General features: G+C 37.9%; 1 protein-coding gene and 1 long non-coding RNA gene across 3 annotated transcripts in view; one reads left to right on the top strand and one right to left on the bottom strand.

Moving 5' to 3' along the window:
* KLF12 (KLF transcription factor 12) overlaps nt 1-17,560 on the bottom strand; it is a 621,954-nt gene that overhangs the window by 554,467 nt on the left and 49,927 nt on the right. The gene's annotated exons all lie outside the window — the stretch shown is intronic.
* LOC126940820 (uncharacterized) overlaps nt 1-17,560 on the top strand; it is a 28,172-nt gene that overhangs the window by 2,641 nt on the left and 7,971 nt on the right. For both annotated transcript variants that reach the window (XR_007720927.1, XR_007720928.1), the window contains exons 2-3: nt 16,162-16,361; nt 17,119-17,538. This is a non-coding gene — a long non-coding RNA (uncharacterized LOC126940820). The remainder of the gene's footprint in view (nt 1-16,161; nt 16,362-17,118; nt 17,539-17,560) is intronic.

Raw genomic sequence — 17,560 nt, forward strand, 5'->3', positions numbered from 1 at the left:
TTAGCCAGGATGGTCTCAATCTCCTGATCTAGTGATCCGCACGCCTCGGCCTCCCAAGGTGTTGGGATTACAGGCGTGAGCCACTGCGCCCAGCCTGATCTTATTTTATAAAGATACACTGTATACCTATCACTTTTTTGTTGTTGTCAACCTACACGGGATGGCACAAGAAGTTTTTACTTTTTCACGACTTGTTCAGGGCCCTTCTGATCATACTGGTCCCATGGTCCAGCAGCCCTGACCTGCTGCATCCACTGTGTGCCCTGAAATGCATTCCTGTGGTGGGAAACCGTCCCAACAGGAGCTTATGTCACATATATGTGGCCAGAAAAACACGAGAGTGCCTCGGGACATATATTTTGTGAGCAATGGAAAAAAGCATTTTTGTTACCAGTTCTTCCAGAAGCATATTCACCCATGCAGATTCATAATCTGTAATACTTAAATACAATTTCTTTGTTTCTAATTACACACTGTAGTTTGGAAAAGCATAATAATGTTCAATTAAAAGTAACTTATGAATTCTTCATAGATATCCCCCAGATGACTAAATATTCTATATGAAGACAGATGAATGAAATAATTTTAATCTCAAATCTAGAATATACTTTTTAGAATTAAAGAGCAGAGGGTCTTTTATAATAAGGCAACTTGTCACCTTATGGGCATTTTGAGATCATCATATAAGAATGTTTAATAATATTAAAAAGTGGCATTCCAATAAATAACATGGTGATATTGCAGGATACAAGCTTAATATACAAAAATCATTTGCTTTCTATATACCAGAAATGAACAATTGGAATTTGAACTAAAAAACACAATGCCATTTACATTACCAACAACAACAAAATGACATACTTTGATATAAATCTAACAAAATATCTACAAGTTCTATATGAAGAAAACCACAAAACTTTGATGAAAGTATCAGTATTGGCTCGTTAATTGTAACCAATATACCACAGTAATGCAAGATGTTGATGATAGGAGGATAACAGGTAGGGAGGGGATAGATGGGAACTCTCAGTACTTCCTGTTCAATTTTTTGGTAAACATAAAACAGCTTAAAAAATAAAGCCTATTAAAAATAAGTGCCATCCATGGAATACATATGGAAAAATGCTGCTACATTAAATATTACCTATAGATAAAAATGCATCCCAAGACACAGTACAGCATATTCAGATGAATCTCTGTGAAGCAGTGTAACACAATGGGTAGAATTCAAATTTTAGAATCAGAAAGACCTGGATTCAAATCTGAACTCTAACTGTGTGAATCTAAGCAAGTGGCTTAATTTTTTTCTGAACCATATTTTCATCATCTGTAAAGCTTGGAAAAGAAGGACTACCTTACTTAAATGAGATTATGTTTGCAAATCACATAAAACATTGTATGGCACACCATACCTGTCCAACAACTGATAATATCCAATCTTTAATGTATAAAGCTACACTTAAAAGCTGTCCACATTTTTAAAACCAACAGAATGAAGTCAGAAATAAGAAAGGTATTGGAGCAAAAGAAAAGTCATTATGCAAGGAAGGACAAGTTATTCATTCCTTTGGCTATACATACATTTGGAGACCATTCAGTAGATTTACTTACCTACATTTTGTAGGTTTTGCCACTCTTACCTCTAATTCTGGAGAAAAAAAAAAAAAAAGGCTTCAGAAACCTCTTTCCAAATCTCTTTTGCCTGCTGAAGACCATTATATGTCATATTTTGGAATTTATGGAAAGATCTTTTTCTTTTATTTAAAATTTGTAAAAAGGTATACATTTACTCTACATAATGATAGAATCTTAGAGACAGTTCTAAAGTCTTCTTCTGAGTACTCACTCTATCTATCTATCTGTCTGTCTTTCTGTCTATTCTGTCTATCTATCTATCTATCTATCTATCTATCATCTATCTATCTATCTATCTATCTATCTATCATGTATCTATGTACATATATTTTTATCTTAAAATGTGACATAACACAGTCTGGATGCAAGAAACCAACATGGACTCAATGGTCACTTGCTTTCTGTTTTTTGATGAGACAGTTTCTGGGAGTGTTGGTCAACTCATGAAGGCAGATATATCTCAGAGGTTTGAGGGTCATAGATGATGTTTGTAACCTCGTTGATGTAAGCAAAAATCGGGCTTTGACTCCCCTTGTTTTGATACTTGATATAAATTGCCAAGGCATTAAATTCACATTAACAAGTACATGCAGGTGCTATTTGTATTAGGTGCCAGTAAGAAAAACCAGAAAATATTTTAAATATTAAATCAGATAGCATGTGTCAATAGTTTATCTCAGTTATTCTGTATAGCAAGGATTCAATAAATGCTATAATTTATTTTCCACACTTCCCTATGTTTATTTTAAAAGTTTAGTTTTTATGACTCAGCTTTATGCCATGAAGTGATTCAATATCTCAACTTCCTCATTATAATAGACAGGGGAGAAATCAAAGAAGAAGATAGTTACAAAATATCTTTGACTAACGTATGTACATCTGCTATTGTGGATGACCTCCCCCTCACTCTAAATATAAAAATAAAATACTACAGGAAGATGAGATAAGGTCTTTATATGTTAATAGCAATTTATTTCTATTTACATTTGCTTTTTATAATTATCAAAAACTATCCTTTTATGAGAAGTATTTCTCTCCTTTGAAGTATGTAAGGCATATCCAGAAAGTAGATTTAAAAAGCCATGCAGACTTATCTTCATCTCCTTAAATATTATTACCCTGGCATTTTGTTTTAAATTAAAATTCATAATAACATATATAACAGCATCTTAATAGAGGATCAGCAGTGGAATCTGGATATCCACACATTCACTTTCATTCTCAGCTACCAAATTTTTAAAGTAGGAATATTAAAAGCTCTTCTGCCCACTCTATGGAGTGTTATTGGAGAGTCAAATTTTAAAGCTTGTGTATTTGCATGATCATTACTTAATTACCCTCAAACATAAGATGTTTGTTAATGATGTTACTACTTACAGGAAGTATAGATCAGTTGAATAGTCAAATTTTATAGAAGGTAGATTTAATCTTGTAAGATGGACTTTTATTTTTGAAATGAGTTTACATGTCCCTGAATTTTTTTTGACATGTGTATTAGTCTGTCTTCATGCTGCTGATAAAGACATACCTGTGACTGGGTAATTCATAAAGAAAAAGAGGTTTAATGGACTCACAGTTCCATGGGCTGGGGAGGCCTCACAATCACGGTGGAAGGCAAAAGGCATGTCTTACATGGCGGCAGGAGAGAGAGAATGAGAACCAAGTGAAAGAGAAACCCCTTATAAAACCATCAGATCTCATTAGACTAACTCACTACCACAAGAACAGTATGTGGGAAACTGCTCCCATGATTCAATTATCTCCCACCGGGTCCCTCCTACAACACATGGGAATTATAGGAGCTACAATTCAAGATGAGATTTGGGTGGGGACACAGCCAAATCATATCAACACATGTGTGTGTATATGAGATGTAGCAAAGTCATGAGGCTAGTTTCTTTGTGAGTTTTAATTCTTTAATATGCTCATCCAATAAACTCTCAATTGTTTAGTAGGTATAGGGCTTGAGCATCCTGCCCAAGGATACTGGGGATAAAAGGGGACAGAAGGCGTGGGCCTATTTTTAAGAAGCTCACAGTCTAAAGTGAGCTGAACATGCAGAAACATAATTATATTACAGCAAGGTGAGGCTATCAGAGCCACGTGTACACAGAACTTCTCGGGGAAGTTGCCTCTCACTGCCACCCACTGCAGAGCCCTGATACAACTTCATTTGGTGGCAGTGAGAGGACATTTCTTTTCTTTTACTTTAAGTTCTGGGATACATATGCAGAACGTGCAGGTTTGTTACATCGGTATACATGTGCCATGTTGGGTTGCTGCACTATCAACCTATCATCTAGGTTTTAAGCCCTGTAGTCATTAGATATTTGTCCTAATGCTCTCCCTCCCCTTGTCCCCACCCCTGACAGGCCCCAGTGTGTGATATTCCCCTCCCTGTGTCCACGTGTTCTCATTGTTCAACTCCCACTTATGAGTGAGAACATACGGTGTTTGGTTTTCTGTTCCTTTGTTAGTTTGCTGAGAATGATGGCTTCCAGCTTTATCCACGTCCCTGCAAAGGACATGAACTCATTCTTTTTTATGGCTGCATAGTATTCCATGGTGTATATATACCACATTTTCTTTATCCAGTCTATCATTGATGGGCATTTGAGTTGGTTCCAAGTCTTTGCTATTGTGAATAGTGCTACAGTAAACATATGTGTGCATGTGTCTTTATAGTAGAATGATTTATAATCCTTTGGGTATATACCCAGTAGTGGAATTGCTGGGTCAAATGGTGTTTCTGGTTCTAGATCCTTGAGGAATTGCCACACTGTCTTCCACAATGGTTGAACTAATTTACACTCCCACCAACAATGTAAAAGCATTTCTGTTTCTCCACATCCTCGCCAGCATCTGTTGTTTCCTGACTGTTTAAAGATCGCCACTTTAACTGGCGTGAGATGGTGTCTCATTGTGGTTTTGATTTGCATTTCTCTAATGACCAATGATGATGAACATTTTTTTCATACGTTTGTTGGCCATGAGAGGACATTCTTTAAGGAGGTATCATTTGTCCTGGGTTTTGAAATGCGGTTAAGGGTTCCACAATTGGAATAGGGTCCGTACTAAGAAGGGCATTCTAAGCAATGGGAACAGAGTGTACAGGCAATGTGGAGGAGACCTGACACTAGCACACAATTTTGAAATTGTGGACTCGATATGTGCAAAAGACAATTGTGATCTGTCTCTCTGGTTTTAATGAACATATGTTGGGGTTAGAAAAGCTGAATTTGCTTGCTTTTACTAATATGAGTATCGGAAACATCTACTACAGGATGTTTACCAAATGAATCATTATCACAGTTCCTGCTGTGGTTGAATTTTTTGTTTTTAACCTCAAGCCTTTAGAGTGAAAAGTGTCACTTATATTCCCACGGTCAACTCTTCAGTAATTGTTAAGAATATCATCTTTGGTAATTGTTAAGAACATCATCTTTGGTAATTGTTAAGGATTTCATCTTTGGCAATTGTTAAGAATTTCATCTTTGGCAATTGTTAAGAATTTCATCTTTGGTAATTGTTAAGAATTTCATCTTTGGCAATTGTTAAGAATATCATCTCTGGTAATTGTTAAGAATTTCATCTTTGGCAATTGTTAAGAATCTCATCTTTGGTAATTGTTAAGAATATCATCTCTGGTAATTGTTAAGAATTTCATCTTTGGCAATTGTTAAGAATTTCATCTTTGGTAATTGTTAAGAATATCATCTTTGGTAATTGTTAAGAATGTCATCTTTGGTAATTGTTAAGAATGTCATCTTTAGTAATTGTTAAGAATTTCATCTTTCACCTGGACTTCACTCTAGTCTTTGATCCATATGTCACTTTATTACCAGAGGTATCATGATGTAGCTTAGTCTTTTATTTATAAAATACAGATGATCCTGCCATTCCACTACCTAAAACATTCAGTGGCTCCCCATTGTCTACTGAAGTAAGTCTTATTGTGGCATGAAGAACATGAGCTGGCTCCAATCATTCCTTTGAACTTCCTCCCAAACTTCTCACTTTCTACTTTCAAGCAGGTCCACCAAGCTTACACACCATCACAAGTTACTCATTGCCCACCATGCCCATGGTCCCTCCCCACCTCATATTCTATACTTTCTTCAAACTCATGCCTTTGTACATGAAATAACACAGCATGTTGAGATGTAGGCACCTCGTGATGGTTGGAGTCCTGGGTGGGACAGGGGCAGAGGGAAGAGGATGAGACAGTTGAGGCAATTAGGTATGAATCAGATGATAGAGAAATGCAAATGTTGTACTAAGAAGTCTTGGTTTTATTCTGCATTCGTGATACTTCTCAAACATTTCATCTAAAGTATTCCAAAGGGGTAAGAAGAATATCTGCCCTCCACTGTGGGTTTTGGGGGCATAGCCTGAAGTGGGCCATCACAAGTGAAAAATGTATTTATGATATCCCTTCATGTTTTTTGGATTCTAACGTGTCTTCTCCTACTCGTTTTAATGTTAGGACAATTTTTCAACTTACTGCTACCAAGTAAAATTGAATTTCAAAACCAAGATGTTATCCTGGGTTTTAAATTCCCCCAGCACATTACCAGGCCTCCTGAGCAATGTGTATTCCAAATTGAGAAGTACATCTTGGTGATAGGGAACCACAGGTGGATTTTAAGATGGTGACAGCAGCAACAAACTTGTGGCTAAATGATTCAAACTTACAAAAAGATAGATTCATATATTTGGGATTTGGAAAAGTCACTCTGATGACTCTGATGATAGCCCTGGAACATGGATTAGAGGTATGAGAATGGAAGAGAAAGAATCAGCAGGTCAGAGAACCAGTTGGATGGCTAGAGAAGCTATCGTGGAAAATTTACAGTTTTTTGTTTTGGTATTTGGGTTGACAGTATTATTATTTACCGAGACAGATACAAGAAAAGAAGAAGGTTTTCAATTTTGAATGTGAACGTTTGTGATCAATTTGGGACATACAGGTGAGAAATTTGATAGGAAGCTGTATATCAGGTTTGAAGAGTGAGACATAAGTCTATCTATCTATCTATCTATCTATCTATCTATCTATCATCTACAACATTTTGGGATTAAAAGTCTGAAAGTGGAAACTAAAGCTATGGGAGTAGATGAAATTGCTAGGAAAGTAATATAGGATCAGAGAGAGAAATTGTTGCATGGAAAAAAAGAGAGGTTTTAAAACAAAGCTGATCTAGTAGGAGGAAAATAAAGACCCATGAGGGAATGTTAACATTGTAAAGGAATTTAGAAACCTCCTAATACATTTTCTCATTTGATAGATTAAAAAGTTAAGGCTTAAAAACAGGAAATGATTGCTCTGAGAACCTTGTTTTATTTTCTCATTTCTGGCTGAGAGTTCTTACCATATTTTATTGATCTTATTTTATAAATAAAATTTGTTGTTTTATGAACCTTGTATCCACTGTGGCACATAGCAAAGTGTTTCACTAAGAATAGTCACCTAATACAGTTTTTCAAAGAAAGACCTGAATTACTTACCCACTTACCTCTTGTAAATAAGAGGGGACAACAACTTAGTTTTGAACAGATGAAGTTAACATGGAAGACTAATAGTAGAATTTAAAAAAAATCATTGTAACCATATGTTTAATTATCAATGAAAAACTAAATGGATCACATGGCAAAGCTGAGTTTCAGTAATTTTTCCCCAGACACTAGTATAAGGGTTATTGTCAGTAATCAAAACTTCTTTCCTTGCACCTAAAGGTCTTTTTCTCAAGCTGTCTTCAATGTCAGTGTTCCAATTCTCTGGCTTTGACATGACACCCAAGTCTGCCTTCCCCAAATACCTATGCTTCAACATCATTCCTAGAACTCTAGTTATATATATCAGAAGAGACAGTCAATAATTTTAGATCAGCTTCTGTTATAAGTGGATACATGCTGTTTTAAATGGATGACGCACTCATGACAGGGCCACCTGGTACTAGGGTTTGATCAAATTCTGTTTGGGAGTTCCAGGATGAACTAGGAATAGCACATTCTGGTACTCAGAGTGTCAGAAGGTGGGCGGCTCCCCTTGAAGACAGCCCATTTTCTACACTACTTTTCTGTCTTTTAGGAAGGAAAAGCTGAAGTATTTAGAATGCTGCCTTGGCTTATTCCTCAGGCATAAAATGCAGTGGGTTCAGTTCTTTACTCTCATTTTTTAAGGAATGATTAGGTTGAACAAGGCAGCATTTGCCTTTTTAAAATACAGGGGAACCACTCTGTGCTTCTGAGAAAATAGAAAGTGGCCCCCTGCCAGCTTACTGGCTTGGTGGGTGGAAAAAATAACACAGACCAACGTTAGGAGCACATCAACTCTCTCTCCTCCAACATGCGCCCATGATGCCTCCCCAGAAACACTGGACAGATGGCAAAGATCACCTCAGTGGCGTTTCCATCAGAAATCCAAGTCTTTGTGCAGGAAGCCTCCAAGGAGAGAGGATCTCAGCACACTTATGCATGTGTGCATTTAGAAGTCAGAGGGCTGTGGCTGTGACTTGCCTCTGTGTGCGGCAAGGATGAGAAAGCACATCTGACTCGATGCTAATGACAGTGGTTCATGGTGTTAAAAAAGATGAGGGAGGGTCAGAGGAGTTAATTACTTACACTAAAAAATCTGAATGCTCAGAGGAGTTAACTGGTATTCTGTAATTAATTTAAAAAGAGACTTTTAGTTGAAAAATATGATCATAATATAGATGTCGGTAGTTTGAATTCCATCCATAGTTATTACATTCTGTGAAAACTACCTTATTGTACTAATAATGAGTTTTGAAGCAGTAAGCTTCTTTTTTTTTTCTGACCAGATTTCAAAGAAAATAAATTTAAGGTGCAGAAAAGACAAAACAGAGAAAACAAACTCTTGGATATCTTGCTTCTTACATTGCAGTTAAATGAATACCTGCATCACAGACTCTCTTGATGATGAAGATGGGTTTAGATTGTTTTCAGCCAAAAAGATAATACAAGATGAAATAATTTCCTTGTTTTTACAGATTTGATGGTGTGCAGGGGTGACATGGACTAAACAGCAGCGTTTTGCTGTAATAACTCTTTGAAAAAAATACCAGCCACACATGGGCAATTTGGGGGAATCTTTGCTACTGCTAATTGAATTTTCCTCTTGAATCAGTTTTCTGGCACATATCCAGATGTACCAGCCCTGTGCATAGGTGAAAAAGAAAGATGAAGTGCCCTAAGTATCCTACCTGATTTTCTTATCTCCCACAGTGTACCTCATAGCACTTTCTCCTGTAATTCAACTCTGATAATTTACCTATGAAACCAAGGTATAAGAAATTAGAGTTATGTCAAGTTATCTTGTTTTTAGTTATTTGTTATTATTATTATTTTGTAGAGGCTGGGGTCTCGCTATTTTGCGTGGACTGGTCTTGAATTCCTGGCTTCAAGCTATCCTCCCACCTTGACCTCCCAAAGTGCTGGAATTACAGGCATGAGCCACTGCTTCCAGCCAGTCAAATTACCATAAACAGATAGAGTGGTTTTCATGTCTGTGAGATGTAATAGTGACCAAACTGAATGAATTAATGTTGCTAAAGAAAGATATTTTGAATATTATGGAGGGAAGGGGAGAGGATCACAGAAGCTAATAAGTGATCTCTCAAGCACTGTGCAAAGGAATGGGGGCCAAGGGACTATCAGAATTCCAGTCCCATTGTGGCACTGGATGCCTTAAGCTATCTTAGACTAATTCTATTATGAACTTAATTGAGGTAACTTCTTTTCCTCTCATGCCAAGCTCCTCAATCAACTTGCTTTTGGTGCGGCTTTTTGTATTGGGGAGGAGAGCTGGTTATGCTGCTTCAAATATTGGGGACTTTGCAACAGGCCTTATATGTAGTTGCATTCTGGTTTTGTACATCCATTTATCAGTTTGATTCTTGTGAGTTTACACTGAGAGCTTGTGTTCACTCTCAGTACTCTGGAAACATTCAGCTTTTGAGCCTGAAATGGTGAGGGAGAAGATGCTATTGCTATGAGGAAACATGCAGGCGGCCAGCCAGTCTTTTTCTGCTGATGCTTGGATGCATTGCTGTTGGCCAAGCTAAAGACTATTTGCACTTTTATTATAGCGACTTAGGTTTCTCTGTTGTTTGGCAAAGGTGGAGATGTTGGTTCTAAAAGTAAGCTTCATATGCTTCTAGGAAGAATAAGGAGAGCTTAAAGAAATTAGGAGAAATAGCCTCCATCAACTAACACAATTTCAGCCAATGCTTAATCGTATGTGTATATGCTAGATTTCACCTTGGGACACATTTGGGGAGTTATAGAACTTATCCAGTTTTGCATAGTCAGCTGTTAAAACATGTGGTACAACAATCATAAAAGTGCCCACCATTAAGGGCTAATCTGATGTTTGTGGTTCACCCGAGACCAGTCCTGCTGGCTGGATGTTTCTCTTCAGCTCTGAGCCATGGGAAGGAAGCAGACACAAGGAAGTGGAGTATTGGGTTTAACTGGGATTGGAGTTTTACCAAATGAGCATGCAAAGAGAGCAAACCACCGCAGAACCAAAGGTGTGAGCCAAGGAGCGCTTCTGAAGATCAACCATGGATTTGAAGTGGGGAACGAGGGAAGGAGGGACATGAGAAGGGTGGGGTACAGTGAAAATGTGTAGAAACAATGGACAGTCAATCTTGGGAGGCTGAAGGATTGATAGAGGTGTGGTGATAGAGGAGTGAATTGGAAAGATGAGAAGTAAGGGTGGGAAAGTAGGTTGGTTGAAATTGAGAAAATTGATGGACCCTGGAGCCAGACACACGTGAGTCCAAAACCACCCTCTGACACTTGCTGTGTGATGATGCTAGTTGCTTCTTTTTCTCTGCCTCAAGACTTTTTTTTTAAATTTCTAAAATGGCAATAGTAATATCTACTTTATAAAAAAAAAGCTACAAAGATCAAGTGTTGTGATGGATGTAAAGAACCTAGCATAGTGAATGGCAAATATTTGATACTTTTAGTAAATGCCAACTCTTGCATTTCTACTACACAGTAAAGGCCTTGAAAGCAGGAGCATCACACCCACACCCACACCCACAACAACACACACACACACCCCCTCACTCAATGCCATAAATGTCTGCTGAAAAAGAATACAGAGTCGGGCCCTGGTGCTTTGGGGGTATGCAAGTCCAGATCATGAGTTTGGATCACAAGCTTCTCAGGGATTCTCACAAACATCTTGGGTTAAGGATGGATTGAGATAAGGGTGGGTGGGTAGGAGGAGCATCAACACAGTATGTGAGAGTTGGGGAAAAACGACAAGGTTTCTTACTTTTAAAATTTGGTTTTCATCAACCATAATTCTGTTTGAGGGAAACTTATGGAACCAGAAAGTTCTGATAGTGGTGTTTTAAAAAAATATGTAAGTAATGCTTTTGAAACAATGTGTTCCCTGCTGTTGTTTTGAGGAGTCCTTAACTGAGGAATGCTCTGTGGGGTCCTTGGAGAATTTTTAAATATATGAATATCATGAGGAGTCATTTCTTCAGTTAGTACCTGATGAGGTAAACAGAGTCAGTGGACACTTTCTGGAAGTTCCTGAGACTGGGGGACAGGGCAGCAGGTGGGAACTCTGCCCTTGTGCTTTGATTTCCAGTTCTCTCTTTAGTAATCAGGTCACTCAACAGTCTCCAAACTTTGTAACCAAAATAGTCTTGCTGGAGATGCTCAATCTTAGGCTCAGTAATAAGACACATTGAGATATATTTATGACATACATCTGAGGTACTCATTTTGGGAAGAGGAGTGAAGGGTCATTATGACAAGACAAAACAAAAGGGACAAATGAATAGAAAACCAATCAATAAATGGATGGATATGTGGAAGGAGTCATACTTTGAGAGGGAATATTGAGGAATTCAGGGTGAGAGTAGTTGTCAGGGAATGAAGACGATGAGGACAAGAGTTCTACACACACACAGCTATGTGCTTGAAGAAAAGGAGTAGATCCATCTCCTTCATGCTTTAGTTGGTAAAAAATGTTGATGGCAGGACTGTCAAATTATTCCACAGAGATTTTGAAATCATGCAAAACGTAGTCTTTGAGGTCATCAGCAGGTAGGATGAGGACGAGAATTAACACCAGGTGAAAGGAGAAAGGTGTGGAGAAAGGAACCCTGGAGAACTTAGGAGGAAAAAGAGGCTGAAGAAGAAGGGTATCAAAAAGGAAAAGGTTAGAACCATGAGACTATTGGAGGGAATGTTGGAGGCAGCCTTAGGGAATGGGTAGGGGCAGAGAAGGCCAGAGCTAGGCTTCTTGGTGAGGAAGCTTAACCTTGTTTTTGGTAAGAGATTCCAGCAATTCTGTGCTACATCTGTCAGGCACTCATTATGTCTAACACACCAATGACTGATGGTCTTATTACATCAAACTTCAAAAAAAGATCAAGACTGTTATAAGAAGATACCTAAGAAAAAAAAAAAAAAGATCAAGGTGCAATAAAAATGAACTCAGCATTGCATAGTTTTATATTTTTTTCTAACCATTACGTGCATTAATCATTACCTCAAAAAAGAAGCAAAAAGATAGAAGTGCCAAAAGTGGTAGAGAAAACGTGCCAACATTCAAAGAATAATTAACGAAAAGTGTTGCAGTTTTAACACCATAAATTAAAGTCAGTCCCAGTCTTTCCCAGTTCTTCTCAAGGGAGCCCAGGATCTCCATCCCCTGGATACGACCATGCCTGCTGCCTGTCCTGACATTGCCCCAGGCTACAAGTTTAATGAAAGCTTCATTACCATAGTTCTGAGTCTGGTGTCTGTCATATCCGAGTAAATCACCCAGCTATGAATCTCATGAACTCATTGTACTGAGTAATTTTCTTGGTAATCTTTTTTTTTTTTTTTTTTGAGACGGAGTCTAGTTCTATCACCCAGGCTGGAGTGCCGTGGAGCTATCTGAGCTCACTGCAACCTCCACCTCCTGGGTTCAAGCTATTCTCCTGCCTCAGCCTCCCAAGTAGCTGGGATTACAGGCATGCATCACTGTTAATTCTTTTTTTTTTTTTTTTTTTTTTTTTTGTAGATACAAGGTTTTACCATGTTGGGAAGGCTAGTCTTGAACTCCTGACCTCAAATATTCCGCCCACCTTGGCCTCCCAAAGTGCTGGAATTACAGGCATGAGTCGCCACCCCCAGCCGATCTTCTGTGATTTTCTAATTTTCACTTTATATAGAATGGGTTTTTACTTTTCAGAACTTCATTGTGGCTGGACCCCTGCATTCTGCTGAGGTCTGATGTGCTAAGTTCCTGATGCACTTCCTGCTCCTTGCCACCTTCCTCTCCTCTGGGATTAACATTCTCCCATCCATCCTCATCTTCCTACCCTCCCACACCAGGTGAGAAAGATTCAGCTCCCCAGTTGGCTGACTGGCATTCAGAGATAGGTTCCTGATTCCCTACCATGGAGAAGTTGCTTGCAAGAGAAACCCAGCATTATAAACTTGAACTTTCGAAAGGGTCAGTTAGACAAGCTGGCTGTGACATGAGGGTTAGTTTGGAAACTTGAAATGTAATATTCTTTCTGGCACAGAGGATTCAGTTGACCTCCAGGCTGTATGACTTAAGACAGCAATGGACAGTTTCCAGACCCCACTTGCAAGTGGGCAGGGTCAAAGCTTCTAATTCTGCTAGGCTGAGTCAGTTATTGGTGCCCAGATGGGTGTGGCTGAGAACACAGATGGCAGGTGATCATTAGGGGATGTTGGGATCGGCCTGGGACAGGCTGAACTTGACAGCTGTGGTTCTGATTCACACGGGCAGGCACCACTTCCCCCAAGGACTGTGCAAGCCTCACCATCTTATACCATGTTGTTTTGTTGTGTGTGTTTATTTTTCTTTAGTTATCCCTTAGTTGTTAAGAAACTAGACATATAGATTATTGACCTAAAACTTCTTTACCCTAGAACAGTTTTGGTTGCTGTGCTTCACCTTGCAAGAACCCTTAGGTGGGGCTGCCAGCCAAGTCAGCTGACTTTACCTGCTCCTCACACATTATGACTTAGGCTGTTGTCCGGCTGCAGGGCCTGCCACAGAAATGTGGTTAACTCTTGACCCCAGGCTTTGTTACAGGTATACCTCTTTCCCACTGTTCTTAGATGCAGGCTCATGTGCAGCTTTTGGCTAGGACCCAACAGTCACCATAAAAGACTGACCCTATCACTGTCACTAACTGCCTCTACAACCTTCAGCATATCACAGCACCTAGATTCCATGTTCCTTATTTGGAAGAGCAGGTGGAGAGGGGTTGGCCACTAAAGATAATGAAACGAAAGCTGCCATAATTCTAAGAGATTTAACCATTACTTTCTATAGGCATTGAACTCAGTGGCTCTAAATCAAACTATTTATTATCCTTAATTATGATTATATAAGACAAATTCTTCCCTTTAAACTACCTTAATGAAATAGAAATATTTAAAGACAACTACCAACTGTTCTCTTCCTCCTTCCCATCCTCCCTTCTCTTCCCCATTCTTCCTTTTCTTCCTTCCCTTCGTCCTTTCTTTATTTCTCAGTTTGAAATAAATAAGTTAGAAGTTCGAGTCACCTCTTTGCAGGGACAAATTATTCCAGCAAAAAAAAAAACCTAGAAATATCTGGTCTAGATTATCCCTATTTATAACTTATGTATTTAAAACCCTTGGAATCCATCTATTATCTATCTATCTATCTATCTATCTATCTATCCATCTATCTATCATCTTTAAACCCTTGGAATCCATCTATTATCTATGGGTCATCTATCCATCCATTTGTCATCTGTATTTCTAGAGAAATATCTATGCTTTTAGAGTTTAATAAGATAGAGTTTTGATTAGCTATTATTTTAAAATAATGTTAATCTAAAGCAACATTTAAAAACAGTATAGTCTTAACATTACCTGCATAGAGGAACCTGAGATGTTTGCTAAAAGTCCAGGAATCTGACTGCAGGCTGAGAACCAACAAGATTGCACACCCCTCCCTGCAACATTCTTAAGCACATCATATTCTGAGAATCCTGCATGTGAAGACTTTGAAACTACAATATACCATGCAATGTAAAGGACTATTTTGAAGTGGTAGCTAAGTGGTTGTGAGGGGTAAATATACCTCTGGGAGCCACCTCAAATCCCTTGTGGATATTAAAAGTATGAGTGAAATGAAAAGGGAATGTTATAAATAAATGAATATGTAAAAATATCTCTAGCTATGTATCAATTTATTAATTCTGATGTTGAATGCTCTGTCCTACCCATTCTTCAAAGAGATTAAAACCTCTTTCCCATTAAAATTTGCCAGCCTGTTAGAACCCATAGAGCTATCTATCTGCTAGAATAATAATACTTTTTCAAATTTACCAGTATTTTTCAAAATATATTCCAAAGAACTGTAGTTCATGAACTATCTCTACTACCACCAAACAAACAAGCAAACAAGCAAAGAGTGAGACACATTTGCAAAAGTCCAGCCTACATAAATTATGAAAACACTACAAATTATGTACCCACTATGTGAGCTCCATAATGCACATTAGCTTATTAGAGATTATGAGAAGCCTTAAAAGAGGAAAATTTTAATGTTTTTAAACCAGAATTTCTAAAACTTATGTGACCAAGGAGTCTTTTAAAAAAATCATGTTTGTCAATTTCTCTCTTTTCCTCTTTTCCTCTCTCTTAAAGCTGGTTGTATATTTGATTGCTATTTAATTATGTGAAGCCTTAAATTATCTTTTAGTTATTGTTTAACCCTTCATGCAAAATTATATGCACTCCATATATGTATATGTCATGCAGGATTGTGTATTTTTATTTATTGAGTGGATTATTCTGTTTTTGCCTGTTAGTAGTGCTGCTGCTAAATGTCCACATAATCTTTACTGATTGGAGTAGACTTTCTTGGTACCAATTAACTAGGATAAAATAGGCCCTGAGACAGAAAATGAAAATATTGATGGCAGGCTCTAGGTAAGCAAGAGATAACTCCATTCACCTTGGGTCTTGCTATCTCTTATGCTTTTACATGATCATTGTTATAATGATGATAACGTTAATACCACTTATTGTGCAGTTATGGTCTGTGATGTGGCAAGTACTTGTTATTTCTTTAAATGCTGAAAAAAACCCAATAAAGCAAGCATTATTAATGCAATTTTCAGAGGATTATAGATACTTACAGTTGAAATCGACACAGAAATATAGCAAAGCTGGGTTTTGAACTCATTTCTAACTGACCTCAAAGCCCAGGATCACAACCATTCTGTCCATTGCCTGCTGAATCTAGAAATTCTCAACTGTGCTTCTAAGGTGGTAAAGTTTATAGGTAGCCTCTTCCATGTGATGTGAGGCTCGGAGCTAGACAAGGAAGTGACTCCCCAAGCTGAGGATAAACACATATATGCTCTAAATCACACCATCGCATGCCATGGTTTGCATGTATGTGTGTTTGTGTTTGTATTTGTGTTTGTGTGTGTGTGTGTTTATTTCTCTTTTGTTATTCCTTAGCTATTAATCAACCTCGCTGAAATATGCAGGCTCTACCTCAGTTGTGCTCTGAATAAGTAAAGAAAAGGTGAGGTGACTGTAAATGGACATAGAGCTCAAGAGGGAACAGTTCTTCTCACTCTGAATGGCCGCCGCTGTGATCATCAGCTAAGATCGACAGGAATTAGAAGAAAGTTGGAGAAAAGACTGGTGCCTCAAAGGTTGGCTGCCTGAGCCTTGATCAATACTCCCGTCTAATGTCTAGTATTTATTTTTAGAAATTTAGCATTAAAAAAAATCTTCTGTAACAGATAGCTAGTAAACTAATACTTTAAGGAAGGGACCATTTTTATTATTCATTTTAAGACCCCATAATGGTTAGCATGGCAACTTGTCCCAAGTAAGTGCTCCATAAATACTGGTTAATAAGAGAGACTGAGCCTCTCTTCAAGTTAAAGAAGGAAGGTGTTGGGTACAAAGACAAACTTCACTCAGCACATTGCATGTGCCAGAGTGCAATTTTAAGATAAATGAAGAAATATAACATCATTGCTTTTGATGTATACTCATTTGCTTAGGGTATATAGCCTAGTTAAGTTTTTAGTTGCTTATCAATTAAATGACATTTTGCCTTTTATGTGGTATCATTTAACAGCAGGCTACTAATCAGAATTTCACTGAGCTTTCAATTGCATGATGTAGTGAGACCTAAAATGGATATAATTTCAGGAAGTTGTTTTACCAAATTATTTTTGACCTGAGAAGGATATTCACAAAACAGTTATTTGCAGCTTCTATTATATTGAATGGTTTCTACTTAATTAAAATTGTGTCTCTGGCCTAGAAATTATTTTCTAAGAAATGCTTTCTTGCTAAATAAGATTGTTATATATAGGAGAACTAACTCTATCTACTGACTGCTGCTGCTTACTGAGGAGACAAATATATTTCCATAAAATTCAAATAAAATGTTTTTAGGTTCCAATCAAATGCCATCATCTACTGAGATGACTGAGATGACGCCTACTACCCTAAAGAAGTCAGGAATGAACTGCTTCAAGGCTAAGACATATTTGGCTCACATCTCTTGATATCGGCTAACACTGGAGTCAGCATGGCCCAGTGGATAAAAACAATAAACAACACAAACAGAACAAAATAGAACAAAATACATAACTGAAAATAAAGACAACTGAATTCCAGTCCCAGCCCAGCCACTGTTGTGCTTTGTGGGTCTTGTTCTTGTACATTTCAAATCAAGGAGATGGAACTCGTTTATCTCATTGTTGTGAAGATGAAAAGTTGAGTAACTTGTGGATCTGGGTTGGACTGTATTAGGGATTGGTAGAGTAAAACAATTGAAATGAAATGATCAATAGGAGACACTTCCATCAATAGGTAAGTTACAGTGGGTGGGATA

The sequence above is a fragment of the Macaca thibetana genome, chromosome 17 (genome assembly GCF_024542745.1).
Source record: "Macaca thibetana thibetana isolate TM-01 chromosome 17, ASM2454274v1, whole genome shotgun sequence".
Classification (NCBI taxonomy): Eukaryota; Metazoa; Chordata; class Mammalia; order Primates; family Cercopithecidae; genus Macaca; species Macaca thibetana.